Here is a 20023-nt window from a genome sequence, read left to right as displayed (position 1 = left end):
ACAGCAACTAAGCTAAGCAAGAGGATTCAAAAGGAGACTACGTCCTCTAGGAGATAAAGAAGCCAAATAGACTCCCCAAACCAGCAGATAACTACGCCTTCAATGAGGGCAACCAACTGCCTCTCGTGCCTCCCATGTGGCCAAATTATGCACCAAAGATCTCCAGTTCCAAAAAGAGGGCTCAGAAGCAGTCCAGGATTGCAAAATGCATTTGCGAGCATGAAGACACACATTATGACACCATAGGGGACTCCCCTTAGGAAGACCACGGAAGACCCCAGGCAAGTCCAGAACCAATTGCTCTACAATACCCGCAATTGGACTCAGAAATAAGCTCCTGAAGTAATGGACTATAGACTGCCAAAAGACTTGGACTGTCCAACAATCCCAAAAGGAATGAACAAAGGTATTGGGATCCCAGCCACATTTCAGATAGAGAGGCGAGTCGATACCCCCAATTTTATACAATTGCACTCGAGTATAATAGGCCCTAAATACCACTCTAACATAACACTCTCGAAACAGCGTTCCCATGATCAAGCTAGGAACTCCCCACAGAGCACGCAGAATATTCCACTGGCTAAGATCCATATGAAGGTCCTGACCCCAGCTCCCTTGTATCCATGACACATCTTTGGGGCCAGTAAAGTCCGACACTGAAGTTGAGCAGATCACCACTCCTTCAAAGAAAACCCGAAGGCGCTCTCCCATCGGCTGTGCGATCCGTTCCTGAGAAGAGAAAGAAAATAGTGTTTAACTTGACAATAGGCGAAAGTATCACCCCAGCACCCGCCCAAGCGATCCCCAAAAGCATTTAGGGGTTTCAAACCTCCCTCCGCAGTCAACAGGTGTTCCACGAGACAAATTCCGTGAGCAGCCCAGTTAAGAAAAGCAGGGTTATCCCGGCCCGGCTGAAATGCTAAGTTCCCATGAAGAGGTAACTGATTTGTCACTCGGGGGTCCCCTCCCAATCTACTTATCAAGCTCCCATACACAACACGCATTGATTTCAAAAGAATACAGGCACAAAACACAGCTAGAATTTCCTTAGCAGGCAAATGTAAGAGACTAGACAAAGAATGAGGTGCGTAAAAAGCTCGTTCAAAATCCAAAGGAGTATATTGTGTTCATCTTGCAACCAATCTTTCAGATGCCAGAGTAAACAGGCTTCATTGTAAAGGCCTAAATCGGGGAGACCGAGGCCCCCCTGAGTCCAGCCACCCACCAAATAATGAAAGCGAACTCACAGCTAACGGGAATTCCAGCTGAAACGCGATAGTAAACTGTTTAACCGAGCAAGATCCTTCTTTAACAACCGAAGTGGCAAAGTTTGCAACAAAGAGCCAACGAAGGAAAATCACCATGCGCATCAAAGCTATACGGCCCATCAGTGTCAAAGGGAGGTCACCCCAGGCCTCAAGTTTGAGCCTGGTATCCGCCAAAAGCTAAGTAATAAAGTGAATAAAGTTATGCCTTAGAGGTCAAAAGATACACCCCCAAATTCCAAAAGGAGCCCGGAGCCTACCGTAAAGGGAAGGAGTCACCCCATTGAGCCTGCAAGACCAAGGAGGATGGAAAAGCCTCGGATTTGACTGGATTTAGATGGAAGCCTGCATACTCACCATATTCCCTAATAGTCTCCAAAAGGGCCTGCAAAGAAGAAAACGGATCTGTTAAGAGCCAAAAGATCGTCCTCAAAGGCAGTGACTTTAAAACTTTGATTTCCCAGGAGAACTCCCTTAATGTCCAAGTTCAAGTAAATATCACAAAGAAGCGGGTCAAGGGCCAATACGAATAATAAAGAAGATAGGACAGCTCTGACGGGTTCCTCTATGAATCTCAAATAAAGATGATTACAACCATTAATCCATAGAGTGGCAGGGGCGTATCGCCAAAACAAAGCGACCCTGAAAGCCATATTTAGTTAAAGTAGCATATAGATAATCCCAACGAATGCGGTCGAATGCCTTAAGAACATAAGAACATAAGAATTTCCGCTGCTGGGTCAGACCAGTGGTCCATCGTGCCCAGCAGTCCGCTCACGCGGTGGCCCTCTGAGACTAGCCCTACCTGCGTAAGCAAAGAAGGCATTGCAAGTCTAGAGATATATTCTAAAGAGAGCAAGATTTTGCGCAAAGTTTTGGTCACTGATCGACCCTTCACAAAACCAACCTGGGACTCATGAAGGAGTGGCAACAGCCAAGCCAAACAATTGGCCAGAATCTTCGCCAGAAGTTTAACATCAAAATTGAGGAGCGAGCCAGGACGATATGATTCTGGGAGGGCAGGATCTTTCCCTGGCTTTGGAAGGACAATGATCTGAGCCACATTAAGATGTTTGGACATTACTTCAGCATTGATCATCACATTAAACATAGCAGGTGCCACAATTTCAGGTTTCATAATTTTATAGTCAAATATATCTTATTGAGCAAATAGAACTGCAACAAAACAGAGGTAACAAATACAAATCAGCTCCCGCCCCAAACAATCCCAACCAAATCCCCCCCCCCAGGTCCTCCATCCAGGGTGACCTCCCTTTGACACAGTACCAAAAATATAGCAAAGAAATAGGTATGCCATTCTATACAAAATAAATCACAAAACAAAATCAACAATTAAGCACCCGGCTAAGAGCCAAAGGAATCAAGGTAGTCCAAAAAGATTCCCAAGTACGCTGAAAGATGCGGCCTGGGAGAGAAGAGAGATCCTTCACATCCCTCCTTTCCCACATCAGAAGAGTAATCATACGGCAACGCCACAGGGAATAGTCCGGAGCATCAGCCTCAAGCCATTTCAGCAAAATACATTTCAGGGCAATCAGGGCACTTGAGGAAAGCTGCAGCACCATTGGTCTGAGGGAAGTAGTGAGGAACAGTTCCAAATAAGAGCAAGGGGGAACGTCGAATAGTAATTTTCCAAATGCTCTCCACAAAAACAAAAATTACAGTCCAAAAGGCTTGAACAGAGGGGCAAGACCAGAACATGTGTCCCAAGCCCGCTTCCGGAGCCTGGCAGCGAGGACAGGTAGCAGTCTTACGAAGTGTGACAGATAAGCCCTCTTAGGAGAAATATACAAACGAAAAATCAACTTAAAATGTTGTTCCCAAAAGGTGGTGTATTTACGAAAGGCAGGAAGTCGACGGACAGCCTGCAAAAGAACATCAGTGGGCAGCTCAGCAACAAGATCACGAGACCAAGCCTCTCGCAATTTAGAGTGGTCAAACAAAGGGAACTCATCCTTTAAGTGGTGATGATGGAACTTGAGGGGGACAGGAAGCTGGGAGCCAATGGTAAAGGCCGTAGACAATGTCTCTTGGCAGGAGGCTTGTAAAGAACTAGAGGGCAAGGAAGAAATATAATGGTGTACTTGCATATAAGCAAAATAATCTGTTTGGGGAAGATCAAATCCCTCTAGCAACTGAGTGAAGGATTTAGGGATCCCATCATCATCTACCAAATGAAGTACATAATAAATACTCTTCATTTCCCACTGAGTAAAACTCGGCCCATCTATCCCAGGTAGAAAGGAGCTATTGAAGTGGATAGGAAGGAAGGGAGAGACAGAAACAGCGTGATATTTACAGATCCATCGCTAAACCTTTCGCAAAGGACTGTGCAGCACCTTCATAGGAAGAGAATTAGGTACAAGAGAAGGAAGGGAATGAAGATAAGCGCTAAAGTGAGTAGAATAAAAACAGGAAAGCTCCAGAGAAGTATTGGTGAACGACGAAGTACCCCTAAAAAGATCATTAATGTGGCGCATGCCACAGCCAATAGTCAGATATCTGAGGTTCAATAAGCCCAAACCACCCCTGTACCATGGAGTTGCCGCCCATTTATAAGGCAAGCTGGGTCTCCTCCCAAGCCAAAGAAATCTCTGGACCAGGCGTTCTAGCCGTATCTCATCTCGGGAAGTCAGGTAGAGAGGAAGGACCTGAAAGACATAGAGCCAACAGGGGACTATGAGCATGTTATACAGATGCACCCGACCTAAAAGTGAAAAGGGGAAAGTACCCCAAAGTTGCAATTTATTCTGAAGGGCATGAAACAACGGATCCACGTTTAAGCGATACAAACTAGATAAGTCCCGAGGAATAGTAACCCCCAAATACTTCAAATGGGATTCAGCCCAACGAAGGGGAAAAACTCCCTTCCACAACGCTTGCAACTCGGGTGGGAAAGGCAAGGCCAAAGATTTATCCAAGTTAAGGGAGAGAGCCGAGTAAAAGCCAAATTCAGAAATTAAATCCAACGCTAGTGGTAAAGAATCTTCAGGCCGAGTAAGAATCAAAAACATGTCATCCGCATACGCTAAGATCTTCAACTCAATCTCGTCAACCCGTAGGCCCCGCACCTCCGCAAACCCTCAAAGAGTACAAAGCAATGATTCCAGAGAAAGAAGGAACAACAGGGGAGATAGAGGGCAACCCTGTCGCATTCCATGAAGAATATTGAAGGAGTCAGTGCGGGACCCGTTCACCAATAGCGAAGCCCGTGGATTAGAATAGAGAGAACAAATGGCATCAAGATAAAACACGCCCATCCCAACATGTTCCAGGGTACGAAACAAGAATGGCCAATGGACGCTGTCAAATGCCTTAGAAGCATCGAGACTAACAAATAGAGCAGGGATATGGCGAGAATGACAATGAGCCAGTGCAAGAGGACCTTCCGGACATTGTTAACCAATTGACGGCCCCGAACAAAACCAACCTGATCCTCATGGATGAGCGTAGGGAGATGGGGAGCAAGATGATCAGCCAACATTTGAGCAAAGAGTTTCAAATCCACATTAATCAAGGAAATGGGACGATAGGACTCAGGTAAGTCAGCCTCCTTTCCAGGTTTCAACAATCCATTGTGGCCCATGAGTCAAAAAGTTTGCCCACCCCTGTTCTAGTATACATTTCCATCTCCTATTCTTGTGCTCTAAATGGACTGGGAACCTGCTGAGCTGGGAAGAGTCTTTCATATGCAGAGAAGACAGAAAGTGTCTCTAAATAATTAATTTTAGGATACTGTGCCATGCAGGAACCTTATTGGTTTTAAAGCCATTAATTGCTTGTTAGACTCAGAGTCACTCCAGACGGCATAGCTGAAGAGAAAAAGATGCAGATAATACAGATGAGTCTATATTTTCATCCCAACTGCTTTACACAGTAAAAATGACCTGAAGGAAAAACGAAGGTACAGAATTCACCTGATGCAAACATATGAGGATCCAGTATATGACCTGTGTATCCCAAGTAAACGTTGCTTTCACTTTAACAATATCATTGCATTTCAATCTCCTCCTATATTACTATAATATAATGAAAACCATTCATAAGCCTCTGTTAGGCTGAGAGCAGAATTACATTTTCCATAGCTAGTGAGTCATTAACAAGCATATAAGTCTAGTTATAAATATCTAAAGGTTCACTAGATTTTATAACCTTGAAGAATAAATGACAATTTTCTTCTTAGTTATTTTTCCAAGTGATAAAATACAGCATTGATAGATAATTTCCTCAAAATTAAGCAATAATGGATAAGATTCTCATTAAACCCCCTCCCCCCCCATTTTTTTTTTTTCTAAGCTGTGCTAGAGATATCTTAACACTGCCCAGAGTGCTAAATGCTCCAATGCTCATTGAATTCCTATGAGCGATGGAGCATATAGCATTCTGGGCTGTGGTAGAACTCACTACCACAGCTTAGTAGAACATATGAACATAAGAAATGCCGCTGCTGGGTCAGACCAGTGGTCCATCGTGGCCAGCAATCCGCTCACGCGGCGGCCCTTAGATCAAAGACCAGTGCCCTATTTGAGTATAGCCTTACCAGCATACGTTCTGGTTCAGCAGGAAGTTATCTATCCTTTTCTTGAATCTATGCAGGGTGCTTTCCCCTATAACAGCCTCTAGAAGAGCGTTCCAGATTTCTACCACTCTCTGGGTGAAGAACTTCTTCCTTACGTTTATACGGAATCTATCCCCTTTTAACTTTAGAGAGTACCCTCTCATTCTTTTCACCTTGGAGAGGGTGAACAATCTCTCTTTCTCTACTAAGTCAATTCGCTTCAATATCTTAGAAATGTCCCCTCTCAGTCTCCTCTTTTCAAGGGAGAAGAGGCACAGTTTCTCTAGCCTTTCATTGTATGGCAACTCCTCCAGTCCCTTAACCATATTTGTTGCTCTTCTCTGGACCCTTTCGAGTAGGAATATCTCCTTTTTCATATACGGCGACCAATGTTGGATGCAGTATTCCAGGTGGGGGCACACCATGGCCCGGTACAGCGGCATGATAACCTTCTCAGATTTGTTTGTGATCCCCTTCTTAATCATTCCTAGCATTCTATTTGTCCTTTTCGCCGCTGCGCATTGCGCGGACGGCTTCATTGACTTGTCTACAGGTACTCCCAAGTTTCTTTCCTGGGGCTCTCTCCAAGTACAGCACCAGACATCCTGTATTTGTGCATATGATTTTTGTTACCAACATGCATCACCTTGCACTTCTCCACTTTGAACCTCATTTGCCATTTCGCGGCCCATTCCTTGAGTGTGTTTATTGCGAAGACCTAAAATGACACATCTTTCTATGTCCTCACTACTCTGAATAACTTTATATCATCCGCAAATTTAATCACTTCACTTGTTGTACAAATTTCCAGGTCATTTATAAATATGTTGAAGAGCACGGACCCAAACACTGAACGCTGTGGCACTCCACTCGTGATGCTTTTCCAGTCCGAGTATTGTCCATTTACCCCCACTTTCTCTTTCCTATCCGCCAACCAGTTTTTAATCCATGTGAGTATATAGTAACATAGTAACATAATAGATGATGGCAGATATCACCCTCAATTCAATGGACCGCAATTTTTCAAAGTAGATGTTCATGCGGGACCTTGTTCAACACCTTCTGAAAATCTAGATAATACAATGTTGACAGGGTCACCCTTGTCTATTGCCTATTTACTCCCTTGAAGAAGTGCAGTAAGTTTGTCAAGCAAGATCTTCCTTTGCTGAAGACGTGCTGGCTGGTCCTTATCAGATTGTGTCTGTCAAGGTGATCAATGATGCGGTCCTTTATCAGCACCTCTACCATCTTTCCCGGTACCGAAGTCAGACTCACTGGTCTGTAGTTTCCCGATCTCCCCTCGAACCTTTCTTGAAGATCGGCGTAACATTCACCACTTTCCAGTCCTTGAGAATCTTTCCTGATTTGATCGACAGATTGGCTATTAGTTGAAGCAGTTCAGCTATAACCTTTTCAGTTCCTTGATTACCCTCGGGTGGATGCCATCCGGGCCCGGGGATTTATCATTTTTATCCCAGAGGGCTGGGACTTCGATGGGAAGGCAGGACCAAATTGGGAGGCCAAGGTGGCAGGGGAGCCCCTTCAGATGATTCAGACAGGTCGTGATCTGTTTGGGACGCCGCGGGAGCGGACTGCTGGGCAGGATGGACCTATGGTCTGACCCGGCAGAGGCACTGCTTATGTTCTTATGTTCTTAAGCCTATCAATCTGCCTGCGTACCTCTTCTAGGCTGACCGTCGACCCTGTCAGTTTCCCGTCTTCAGTTCCTGTCAGCCTGTCAGCTTCTGATATATTGTATATATCCTCTTTGGTAAATACAGATACAAAAGATGCGTTTAGTTTGATGGCGATGGCTTTGTTCTCCATTAGTACTCCCTTTATTCCATGGTCATCTAACGGCCCCACTGCTTCCTTCGTGGGTCGTTTCCCCTTAATATATCAAAAGAACGGCTTAAAATTTTTTTCCTCCTTGGCTATTTTTTCCTCATAGTCTCTTTTGGCCCCTCTCACCGCCTTTTAGCACTTGTTTTGATGTTTGTGCTTTTTCCAGTTTTCATCCATTTTTGTCCTTTTCCATTCCTTAAACGAAGTCTTCTTGTCTCCGATCGCTTCCTTCACTGCTACAGTGAGCCAAGCCAGTTCCTTGTTGACACGAAGTATAGACAGATTTTGCGCCTCGGTGACTGTGTCCTTAAAAAGGGACCATACTTGCTCTAGGATATTTACAATGCTTATTTTCTTCCTAATCTTCCTCACCATGACTCTCATCCCTTCGTTGTTCCCTTTTTGGAAGTTCAGTGCCATGGCAGTCATTCTGTTACAGGGTTAGTAGTGCTGGCGTTGCTGTTGGGGGGGGGGGGTGTTTGGGGTGGAGTTTCCTCTATAATGGGAGGCGGAGTTTCCTCTATAATGGGGGGGGGAGTTCCCCCCCACACCAACACCAACACTACTAAGTTGTGTGTGTGGGGGGTGTTACCCCACCACACACACACACACCCTCAGAGCACTTTCAAATTTATGTCCTGCGTGCAATTGTCGGCCCAGCTCTGTCTGCGCGCGGTTTTGACACATCACCGATATTAGTTTTATATTTGAAATACCACAGAGTCTTTTGGTAATCAAGTATTATAATATGAGAAAAGGTTTTTTGAAGTATACGCATACTAGGAAAGGGGATGAGATATGATGTACTACACTTTCTGTGGTTACATTCAAAGCAGTTTACCTACAGGTACTTACTGTATTTTTCACTCCATAATTTAGAGTAGGAAAACAAGGGAAAAAAAACATTCTGAACCAAATCCCCCCTGCCAGGCTCTGCACCCAACCCTACTCCTTGCCAAGCTCTACACCCTGTCCCCCCTCTGGTAGTCTAGTGGTAGGTAGGTACAGGGTGGGTAGGTGGGCAGGCAGCAGGAAAGCCTTGGCCTCCCTTCCTCCCTCCCCATCCCCCGCACGCATACCTTTTTTGACCTTCTGGTGCCTCACTCGCTGAAAGTGCCACACAAGGGTTTCTGGCTGCCTAGTCCCCACCGTGAATGGCAGACGCGGCTGCTGCCTCTTCCGTTTTCTCACGGCATAGTGGCACACCAGGTTGCCTGTCTGGTCCCACGCCCGGGGTGGGAATGGGGAGAGGGACGGCAAGAAAGGGAGGGTGGCAGCATTAAAATAAGTTAACAAGGGGTGGGCAATGTAGGTATTCACTCCATTAGATGCACCCTTATTTCCACCCACTTTTGGGGAGGAAAATGTGTGTCAAATGGAGTAAAAAAATACGATATTTTGTGCATGGGGCAACATACGAATTGCCGCTGCTGGGTCAGACTAGTGGTCCATCGCGCCCAGCCCAAAGGGTTAAGTGACTTGCTCAGAGCCAGAAGGAGCTATCATGGGAATTGAACCCAGTTATGCTAGTTCTCAGTCCACTGTGCTGATCATTAAACTACTTCTCTTCTCCAACAGAACAGCAGAGTAAAATGCTACCACCTTCCACCAAGCAGAAAGAGAGAGAGAAAAAAATCTCCCCCTACCTTTTGTTGTTTAATATCTGTATTCCATTTGTTTTCAAGGTATTTTTTTTACTATGTACCCATTTCTCCCGTTTCTGTTGTCTGGGATTAGACTTAGAACTGTTTCTGTATATGCTTGAAACCCTCCTTGGGAGTAGGTTTCTGACAGAGCTTAGAAAGGGGTGTTTGAGAACAGTGGATTTAAAACCAGTTATGTGTCTGTGTTAAAAACTAAAAAAGGGTTTCTGTCTAGCATTTATCTGACTGCAGGAGAATTGTATCTAATTTATGAAACTCACATGGCTGAGCTGCACAAAGGTTTGGTTAATACCCTATGCAAATTATGCACTGAGGGATGAACATTCAGATACTTGGGTGACATGTTATGCATTTTAAGAGATTTTTCATGAGTGGGAATAAAGCTTGTGGGTGCAAAGAAATATGGGGACATGAATGGAGCAGAGCTGAGTCAGAATAGGTGAATTGGAAATCCACTCCCCATGAATTCAAAGGAGGGAGAAAATTGGGGGGAAGCAAGCCCAGGAAGTTTATGCTACATAGAGTGATATCTGCGCATTATACTCATTTGGGAGGTAGCTCTCAAGATGGGATGCTATGTCACTGGCTAATAGAGCTGGTATATTGTGTACCACTAGGAGGGCTGGTAACCAGGACTCCAGCAGGGAACTACTCCAGAAACTCCTTTCAAAAAAGAGGAAGGCTACTGGAGTGTAGATTGGTACTAGTAGCCCAACGGAAGTGCCAAGCCACTGGGGTGCAATTGGCACCAGTGGCCTAACAAGAGAAAAAGCTCCCTTGAGACGAGAGACAGAAGTGGAGTACTCTTTGAAGGGCTGGGGCCCTCAGAGCTAAGGGATAACCACCAAGAGGCTTCCACAGGGGCAGGCCTACTGGCCAGGAAGGATTGGATGAGAGCATTAGAAAGAGGGATCTAGGTACACAGCCATGCCCAACTAGTGACCAAGTCAAGAAACTTGAGAGGAGCCTACAACTACAGTATTGGCAGTTAGAACAGAAAGGCACAAATGGTTTTGGAAATGCTGAATTTGAACTGTGAATTAAAGGTTCAAGAGACTATAAACCATGGATATAAATACCTGAATAGTATATAAACGCCTTTGAATTAACTGCACAAAGATTGGTTTACGTGTAGAAGTATTGGAATTGTTGAAAGCTATTCCTGACAATTTGTTTTGTGATTAGGTCTATGTACATAGTTCAAATAAATAAGTTTAATTTATTCGCCAACCTTGTTCACAGAAGCTGTTTTGGATTTTCCCAGGGGGGGGGGAGAAGGGGGCAAACCCACTTTCTAACACTTCTTTTTCCCAGGTGGAGGCCCCGAGTGCTAACCAAGTGAGGGACCAACAGAGACTGCTTTTGGCGGACTCCAGCCAGATCGGGCCTTGGACCCAGAGCCAACCTGAAGGGGGGCGTTACATGCTTATTACCATATTTAGTACTTGGGTTGTACATCGTCTTGATGTAGTGGTCTAACAAATTCCAAATAAAAAAAGAAATCATTCAATCAATCCATATATGAAAGGGTTATTCACCTATTAGCTCAGTTCAATACCTTGTTCTATATATTCCATCTGTTCTGAGCCAGTAGAAGCAGAGCATCCTATTCAGGCTCCAATTCTATGTTTCCCTCAGTTTTTCCTGGGTTTGTAGGATTCAGATAGAGGGTTTAAAGGAGACTGTTATTCTCCCACCCACCTCCTGATAAATCTGTGTGGTTTATATGGGTCCCAGACAACTGATTCTTCTCCCCCAATCTTTCTTGCCTTGGCAATTTGCTGAGTTACGAGTATTCTGCCTCTTTGATTTTTCCTCCGGTTCGAAGCTGTACTCCAAAAACGTTCCAACAGCGCCTACTTGCTTACCAGGCGGCAAGCTGGGACAGGGAACTATGTTCTTTATTCCTAAGGTCTTGTTCTTACATTCATTTCAGAAAATTATTAAAATCGATACTATTCACAAGATTTCTAGAGAATTAAAAAAAGGTTAATGTCTAATCTGTAGATTGCTGGGATTGTCCAGTATTTTTACTTTTTGTGAATCGCATCAACCCAAGAGGTTATGTGGTTGTTCACTCAAACTTTAACAGCCCGCAAACGCTCTTATTCACAGTCTATACCCAGATTTTGGCACATCATCCCACATCCATTAGATTGCTAGACAATCTATGGAACTTCAGGAAGGCCGTGAAAACCTTCCTCTTCACAAATCCAGCTCCTTAATGTCCAACGCTACTCACGAGCTCCATAATGACCGACGCTACTAATGGGACCTAAACTGCCGACCATCAATCATGTACTCGCTTACAACACTAAAACCTTACTACAATTATGTTCTGTTCTGTTAGTACAGTGAATGCTGTCCTAAATCTATGCTATGCCATGTAATATCTTCTACCAATGTCGCAAATTCTTCTAAGCTATGTCTGCCAAAAATGTCTTTCAATAATTTTGTCCTTCTATACTGTGAATGTACCTTTGTAACCCGGTCTGGGATCCTTTGGGAGGTCTCATCTGAAAGCTCTTGCCAGCCAAAAATAAAAAATGAGGCCTAATCTCTATTTCCCATTCAATCTATGGAAAAGTTAGTGTTATATTGACACATGTTTCTACGCAGAACTGTTATAGAGAGCAGTTTAATGCTATTTTAATGAAAGCAGTGAAAGCAAAATGCTGTTTATACTGAATGAGACATACAGTAATAGTGTCTTTGATGACACATCTGTTCATCAGTGGCTTTTTCTATGTATGAAGGAATGTAGACCAAGGTAATAAAGGAAATCTTGATTGTTAAATAAGCTTCCTTGTGCTGCTATATTACTTTTGAGTTCTAGAACACTTATAATTGCGGCCTTAGAACAAAAGAACATAAGAATCGCCTTACTGGGTCAGACCAATGGGCCATCAAGCACAGTAGTCCGTTCTCACGGTGGCCAATCCAGGTCCCTAGTACCTGGCCAAAACCCAAAGAATAGCAACATTCCATGCTACTGATCCAGGGCTAGCAGTAGCTTCCCCCATGCCTTTCTCAATAACAGGCTTCAAAATGTGTTTTCTTTCTTTTCCAATTGCTGTCCAATGACTAAAATATAATAAGTTTTTGCACTTGCTTCATCTTAATTGCAAAAGTTAGGATGCACTAAGGGCATTGCCTATACAATAAATGCAGGGGGCATTCCTAGCATACAGGACAGACAGATGCTTCCCATGTTATATGCATTGGCAGAGAGTGCGGGAGCCCAAACGTGCAACACGGTGACAGCCCAGTACAGGTCTTCTACAGCGGTTAAATTTGATACCTTCATGATTCGATCCCTATGCCCCAAAGCAAATCCCCTGATCCCTCCATGATCCAATCTCCCCAGCACACACTCCTGAACTCTCCATGATCCACTCCCCCAAGAGCAGACTTCCAATTCCTTCATGATTTGATCCTCCCCCCAGAGCAGACTCCTGATCCCTCCAAGATCCAGTCCCACCCCCCATTCAATTCCCCTTTCCAGAGCAAAATCCGCCCCAATATGATTCTCCTTATCCGATTCTCTCTGATCAAACCCCCAGATCCAAATACCCCAGTTCTGCACTAATAGCTTTCACACAGTAAAGTCTGCACCATTTAAAAGGTCCCCACAGTGAGGATTACTAATCTAATCTAATCCTTAGGTTTGTATACCGCATCATCTCCACGTTCGTAGAGCTCGACGCGGTTTCTGGAAGCACTGAAAAAATGAACAGAGAAAATGACAAGAATTAATGTTCTTAACTTGCAAGTAGACAGAGATATCACTGAATAATTAAATAAGCACTTCACTTATCTTTATGAATGGTTCAGAGGTCCCAACGTGGCCCCGTTTTGGAATCTGCTTCAGGAGACCCGATTAAACGCTTACAAAATTCTCTGTGGAGAATCAGTGTCATCAATCTCCGTGATATTGTGGTCATATCTGCAATGCAAAAATAAAAACAATCATTAGAAAACAGCATACACTAAGTAGACAGAGGTTCATGCCCACATAGCAGTGCAAATTGAACAAAGTCGTTGGCAACACATGAAGATAAAAAGCACATATCGAATACATACCGTTTTAGAATGTAAAAAAATTTTCAACCGAAACAAACGCTGCCATCCGATCCTGCTTTTAAAAAGAAAGGGGAGGTTCTAATCGTGCTTTTCCGTGTTGACGTCACTCTGTTGCATTCACATTCCGGAAGATACAATAAAGTTGAGACTTCCAAAACAGAAATTCAATGTGGAAATGCTGATGAAACAAAATGCAATGGGACCCCTGAATCATTCATAAAGATAAGTTAAGTGCTCTGTCTACCTGCAAGTAGAGAAAATTATAATTAAGAGAAGAAGAAATATTTATTGAAACAGGTTTACAAAGCTATAAAGAATATACATTCAATTTACTTTGGTCTCAGAGAGTGATCATTTATATGAAGTTCGCAATGACAGGAAGGTAAACTCTCATTGTGAGGGGAAGTCACCCCTTTCAGGAGTTTCATATCTATGAGCATAATACAAAATATTTTTTGATTACTCTCTGTAGACAGTCTATCAATTGAAGCCAGTTTTACTCATTTAAAACTATGCATTAGACAGCAATATCTTGTCATTTATGATCATTTTTACACGTCACCCCGTCCCACCACCACAGTATTTTTCCCCCAGATAGTAGGTAATATGTCCTGTATACCAAGTTTGATTGCAATCTCTCCATGCGTTTCAGAGTTACGCTGCCAAAACTATGCATTAGACAGCAATATCCTGTCATTTATGATCATTTTTACACGTTACCCCGTCCCACCACCACAGTATTTTTCCCCCAGATAATATGTCCTGTATACCAAGTTTGATTGCAATCTCTCCATGCGTTTCAGAGTTACGCTGCCAAAACTATGCATTAGACAGCAATATCCTGTCATTTATGATCATTTTTACACGTTACCCCGTCCCACCACCACAGTATTTTTCCCCCAGATAATATGTCCTATATACCAAGTTTGATTGCAATCTCTCCATGCGTTTCAGAGTTACGCTGCCAAAACTATGCATTAGACAGCAATATCCTGTCATTTATGATCATTTTTACACGTTACCCCGTCCCACCACCACAGTATTTTTCCCCCAGATAGTAGGTAATATGTCCTGTATACCAAGCTTGGTTGCAATCTCTCCATGCGTTTCAGAGTTACGCTGCAAAAACTATGCATTAGACAGCAATATCCTGTCATTTATGATCATTTTTACACATCACCCCTTCCCAACTCACAGTATTTTTCCGCCAGATAGTAAGTAATATGTCCTGTATACCAACTCTTGTAATCTCTCCATGCGTTTTCAGAGTTACGCTGCCAAAACTATGCATTAGACAGTAATATCTGTCGTTTATGATCATTTTTACACGTCACCCCGTCCCACCCCCACAGTATTTTCCCCCCAGATAGTAAGTAATAAGTCCTGTATACCAAGTTTGGTTGCAATCTCTCCATGCGTTTCAGAGTTACCCTGCCAAAACTATGCATTAGACAGTAATATCTTGTCGTTTATGATCATTTTTACACATCATCCCATCCCACCTCCACAGTATTTTTTCCCCAGATAGTAGGTAATATGTCCTGTATACCAAGTTTGGTTGCAATTTCTCCATGCGTTTCAGAGTTACGCTGCCAAAACTATGCATTAGACAGCAATATCTTGTCATTTATGATCATTTTTACACGTCACCTCTTCCCAACCCACAGTATTTTCCCCCCAGATAGTAGGTAATATGTCCTGTATACCAAGTTTGGTTGCAATCTCTCCATGCGTTTCAGAGTTACGCTGCCAAAACTATGCATTAGACAGCCATATCTTGTCATTTATGATCATTTTTACACGTCACCTCTTCCCAACCCACAGTATTTTCCCCCCAGATAGTAGGTAATATGTCCTGTATACCAAGTTTGGTTGCAATCTCTCCATGCGTTTCAGAGTTACGCTGCCAAAACTATGCATTAGACAGTAATATCTGTCGTTTATGATCATTTTTACACGTCACCCCATCCCACCCCCACAGTATTTTTCCACCAGATAGTAAGTAATATGTCCTGTATACCAAGTCTTGTAATCTCTCCATGCATTTCAGAGTTATGCTGCAAAAACTATGCATTAGACAGTAATATATGTCGTTTATGATCATTTTTACACGTCACTCCATCCCACCCCCACAGCATTTTTCCCCCAGATAGTAGGTAATATGTCCTGTATACCAAGTTTGGTTGCAATCTCTCCATGCGTTTCAGAGTTATGCTGCCAGAATTATGCATTAGATAGCAATATTTGTCATTTATGATCATTTTTACACGTCATCCTTTCCTACCCCACAGAGGTTTTCCCTCCAGATAGTAAGTAATATGTCCTGTATACCAAGTTTGGTTGAAATCTCTCCATGCGGTTTAGAGTTATGCTGAAACATACATACATCTGATTTTATATATATAGATTATCACAAAAGAAAATGATTTTGTTCCATTCATTACTAAAGACAAAAAGTCTTTAAACTTGCATAATCTTAACAAGGAGAATGTCAATTCACTAACGTAAACCAGAGCTGGAGATTTACCACCGCTCAGCTGGACATTTATCTCCAGTCATGACTAAAACCAGTTCTTGCAGATGTACATTCTAAAACATGACTTATTCTAATCAATAAATAGAAAATAAAATTATTTTTCCTACCGTTATCATGTGGTTGTTTTGTTTTTCTAATTGTCTTGATCACAGTCTCTGGTTTCCTTGGTCTTCTCTTAACTCTCGAGCCAGGGTCTCTTTTTCTATTTGCCATCTTGTGTCCCTGCTGAGTATCCCCTTTCTGTGTCTGTATTCTTGCCCTGTCCAGTATCACCCTTCTGTGTCCCCAGTCTTCCTCACATGCCTATCATCCTCTGTGTCCTTCCCCATCTCCATCATCTCTCCCTTTGGCTTCCTTTGCTCCTGCCCTTCTCCCTAGGAATTCTGCAAATGTCCCTCTGTCTCCCGTGGGGGGTCCAGTATTTCTCCCTCTTTCTTCTTCTCCCACAGGTATCAACATTTTCTTCCCTGCCCCTAGGTTCCACTCTCTCTCCATCATTTAGCCCTCCCCCCACTTATGGTATGGCATCTCATTCACTTTCCTTCTCTCTCACCTCCCAGTTGGCATCTCTGACTCGCTGCCATTCTTGCTCTCCCCTCCCCTATTCAACATCTGCCATATGCTCCCAACCTCAGAGTTCTTTAAACTTCCTCTCAATTCTCAATGGAACTGGCAACAGCAGCAGCAGCCACAAGACTAAAAGCAGATGACTTCTGGGTGGTCCACAAGCCTTCCTTTTACCGATTCCACCTCCTCTGATTCTACTTCCTATTTCCAGAGGGGTGGTACAAAAGAAGGAAATCCCCCATGGACTGCCCACAGCTGCTGCTGCTGTTGGTGATGTTGAGAATTGAGGGCAAATTTAAAGGACCAAGGAGGTGGGGGGATGGAAACGAATGACAGATGTCAAACCGGGGGTGGGGGAGGAGGGAAGTATGTTAGAGATACTGAATGGCTTGGGGAAGGTAAGTGCTTCTTTTTGGATGGAGAGACACCGACGCATTCACATACACAGTTTACAGAGCTTTGCAAGTTCAAATTTGGCCCCTGAGGAAGGCGATGGTATCGCTGAAACTCAGATCCTAGTTGGGACTTCGTTGTTTTGGAACTTTATTTGTTTTAAGACTTGTTATGAAACTTTGATACAAACTGCAAATAAAGGCTCAATGACCACAGGTTGAATGTGACATCTCCAGAACCTCTCTTTGTTGATTTTGCTTTGCCTCGAGGCCTGGTACCTTCTTTTCCATTTCTGTAAAAAGACATTAACTATTTTTTCTGAGGCCCTCTAAGTACCTACAAATCCACAATGTGGCCCTGCATAGGGTTTGAGTTTGAGGCCACTAAGTTAAACTATATATTATCATTCAGCAGAGGGCAGATGGAGTCAAATAACGGGAATTGGGAGAAAAATGCTCTGTTTACCACAAAACTAAACAGACAGAGATTGTGTAGCATGTTACCCACGCTGAGGCTGGTTTTCTTCTCTCCTTTTATTCTGGAAGTCTCTTTGAATAATAAGATACGCTTCAGTGTAGACACCTCACTGTGCTCTGCTAACTCAATCAATAGACATATCTTCTCCTGAAAAAAATCTGTTATGAAGCATACAAAGAAAAACCTATCGCAGAGCTGGGGAGCTATTGAACATATTTCATTTCAAGCAAGAGTGAATTCATTATATCAACTTTTGATAGTGGTGATGGAACAAAATGCCAGTGAAATCTACTGTATGTTACCTATCCCCTGCCCTAAAAGACGATAGAATAGTCCTTGAGTAGTACTAAAATAATGAGCTTCCCTGTTCCTTTCAATGTTCATCCTCTCCCTCCTTCCACTCATGGACAGACTACCGACCTTATATATGGGCATGGACCTTATACAAAGCCTGAGAGATTTCATTTTCTTAATGGAAACATGGTTGAAACAAGAGGAAGGTGGTCTAGGGTGGGTTGGAATATATTTTTAATTTCTTAATTTGAGTGTACTTTTTGTATATAATTGGGGGGGGGTGATTTATCTATTTGTCATATATTACAATTTAAATTGTAGTTAAGTGCTTTTATAGTGTAATATGATTGTATTATATGTTGCACTTACTTATGGCTTCAAAATGAATAATGATATTAAAAAAAAAAAAAAAAGAAACAAGAGGAAGATAGTTATATGACTTAGGGTTTATCTAAGACGTATTCCATCTATACTTCCCCTAGGATAGGAAGAAAAGGGAGAGGGACTGCAATTATAAGTAAGTGGCCGACGATTCAATGTACAACATCTAAGTTCCCATATAAGGGATTGTTCCTATTGAAGTGGGAGGGAATGCCTACGATGTGCATGGCTTTATTCTATTGCCTTCCAGGGTTACTCAAGACTGGTATAAGATATTTCAAACAAGAGCTGAATTAGTGTTAGTGTGTCCAAACATTTTTTTTTTTTTTTCATACAGATGATTTGACATCTATTCCCATCTAACAGGGATTGGGCTGGGTAAACCTGAAATAACTAATAGAAACAGTAATATAAAAATTGTTAGTCATATCAAACATACTGTATATAAATCAAGCATATAAAAACAATTCAAACAACAGTTTTTATTATTAATTGCCTTTACCCACCACCATGGGTTCAGCCAAAAGAAGTCTTACCTCACTGGCGAAGGACGCAAGAAGAGTTGAAGTGGTCCAGAGAAGGCCGACAAAAATTATGCGAAGTTTGCACCAGAAGACATATGAAGATAGACTGGAAGCCCTGAATATGTATACCCTAGAAGAAAGGAGGGACAGGGGAGATACGATTCAGACGTTCAAATACTTGAAAGGTATTAACGTAGAACAAAATCTTTTCCAGAGAAAGGAAAATGGTAAAACCAGAGGACATAATTTGAGGTTGAGGGGTGGTAGATTCAAGAGCAATGTTAGGAAATTCTACTTTATGAAGAGGGTGGTGGAATACGCTCCCGAGAGAGGTGGTGGAGAGGAAAACGGTGACAGAGTTCAAAAAAGTGTGGGATAAACACAGAGGATCTAGAATCAGAAAATAATAGTAAATATTGAAGAACTAAGGCCAGTACTGGCAGACTTGCATGGTCTGTGTCTGAATATGACCTACGGTTGAGGATGGGCTGGGGAGGGCTTCAATGGCTGAGAGGGTGTAGATGGGCTGCAATGAGTTTTGATGGAGACTTCAGTAGATGGAACCTAAGAACAGTACCAGGCAGAGCTTTGGATTCTTGCCCAGAAATAGCTAAGAAGAAAAAAAAATTAAATTGAATCAGGTTGGGCAGCCTGGATGGACCATTCGGGTCTATCTGCCGTCATCTACTATGTTACTATGATGTGAAGGGCCATTTTCAATGGGGCGTCTAAGTCAGACTTTGGACATTTCTCGCATGACATCCAAAGTCGGATGTGAAGAAACATCCATTTTGGAACAAGATGTCCCCATGTCTTTGCTATTTAGAAAGACATGGAAGCCACTGCTTGCCCTTGATCAGAAGCATGGAATGTTGCTACTCTTTGGGGTTCCAGAATCTTGCTATTCTTGGAGATTCTGCATGGAATCTTGATACTCTTTGGGGTTCTAGAATCTTTTGTTACTCTTTGGGATTCTGGAATGTTGCTACTCCTTGGGTTTTGGTCAGGTACTAGGGACCTGGATTGGCCACCGTGAGAATGGACCATTGGTCTGACTCAGTAAGGCTTTTCTTATGCTCTTAATTGCCTACTTGGATGTCTTGACTGTCAGAGTATCTAGACCACCAGGACATCTAACTTTATTCACTATTTTTGACCACAAAAACGTCCAAGTTAGAAACATCCAAATCAGCACCATTTAGTTGTGGGAAGGGCAAGCACTGTAATGGACTGGCCACATAAACATGCAAATAAAGTGGTGGGGCATCTTAGAGGGCACTACTGCGAACTTCACATAAAGGGTGCCAGATATATATCTCACCATATACCCCTTATAATTTATGCTGAGCCCACCAAAACTACCCCCAAACCTACTATACCCACCTCTTTACCACCACAATAATAAATATGGCTGC

The 20023-nt window shown here is 42.9% G+C and overlaps 1 long non-coding RNA gene across 1 annotated transcript in view; it reads right to left on the bottom strand.

Annotated features, from left to right (window-relative positions):
- The window catches only part of LOC117348073, a 50676-nt gene that overhangs the window by 25659 nt on the left and 4994 nt on the right, over positions 1 to 20023 (bottom strand). Inside the window, exon 3 of the long non-coding RNA XR_004536907.1 lies at positions 18621 to 18738. This is a non-coding gene — a long non-coding RNA (uncharacterized LOC117348073). The remainder of the gene's footprint in view (positions 1 to 18620; positions 18739 to 20023) is intronic.

The sequence above is a fragment of the Geotrypetes seraphini genome, chromosome 14 (assembly GCF_902459505.1).
Source record: "Geotrypetes seraphini chromosome 14, aGeoSer1.1, whole genome shotgun sequence".
Classification (NCBI taxonomy): domain Eukaryota; kingdom Metazoa; phylum Chordata; class Amphibia; order Gymnophiona; family Dermophiidae; genus Geotrypetes; species Geotrypetes seraphini.
The sequence above is the reverse complement of the archived record's forward strand: the minus strand, read 5'-3'. Positions and strand labels throughout refer to the sequence as shown.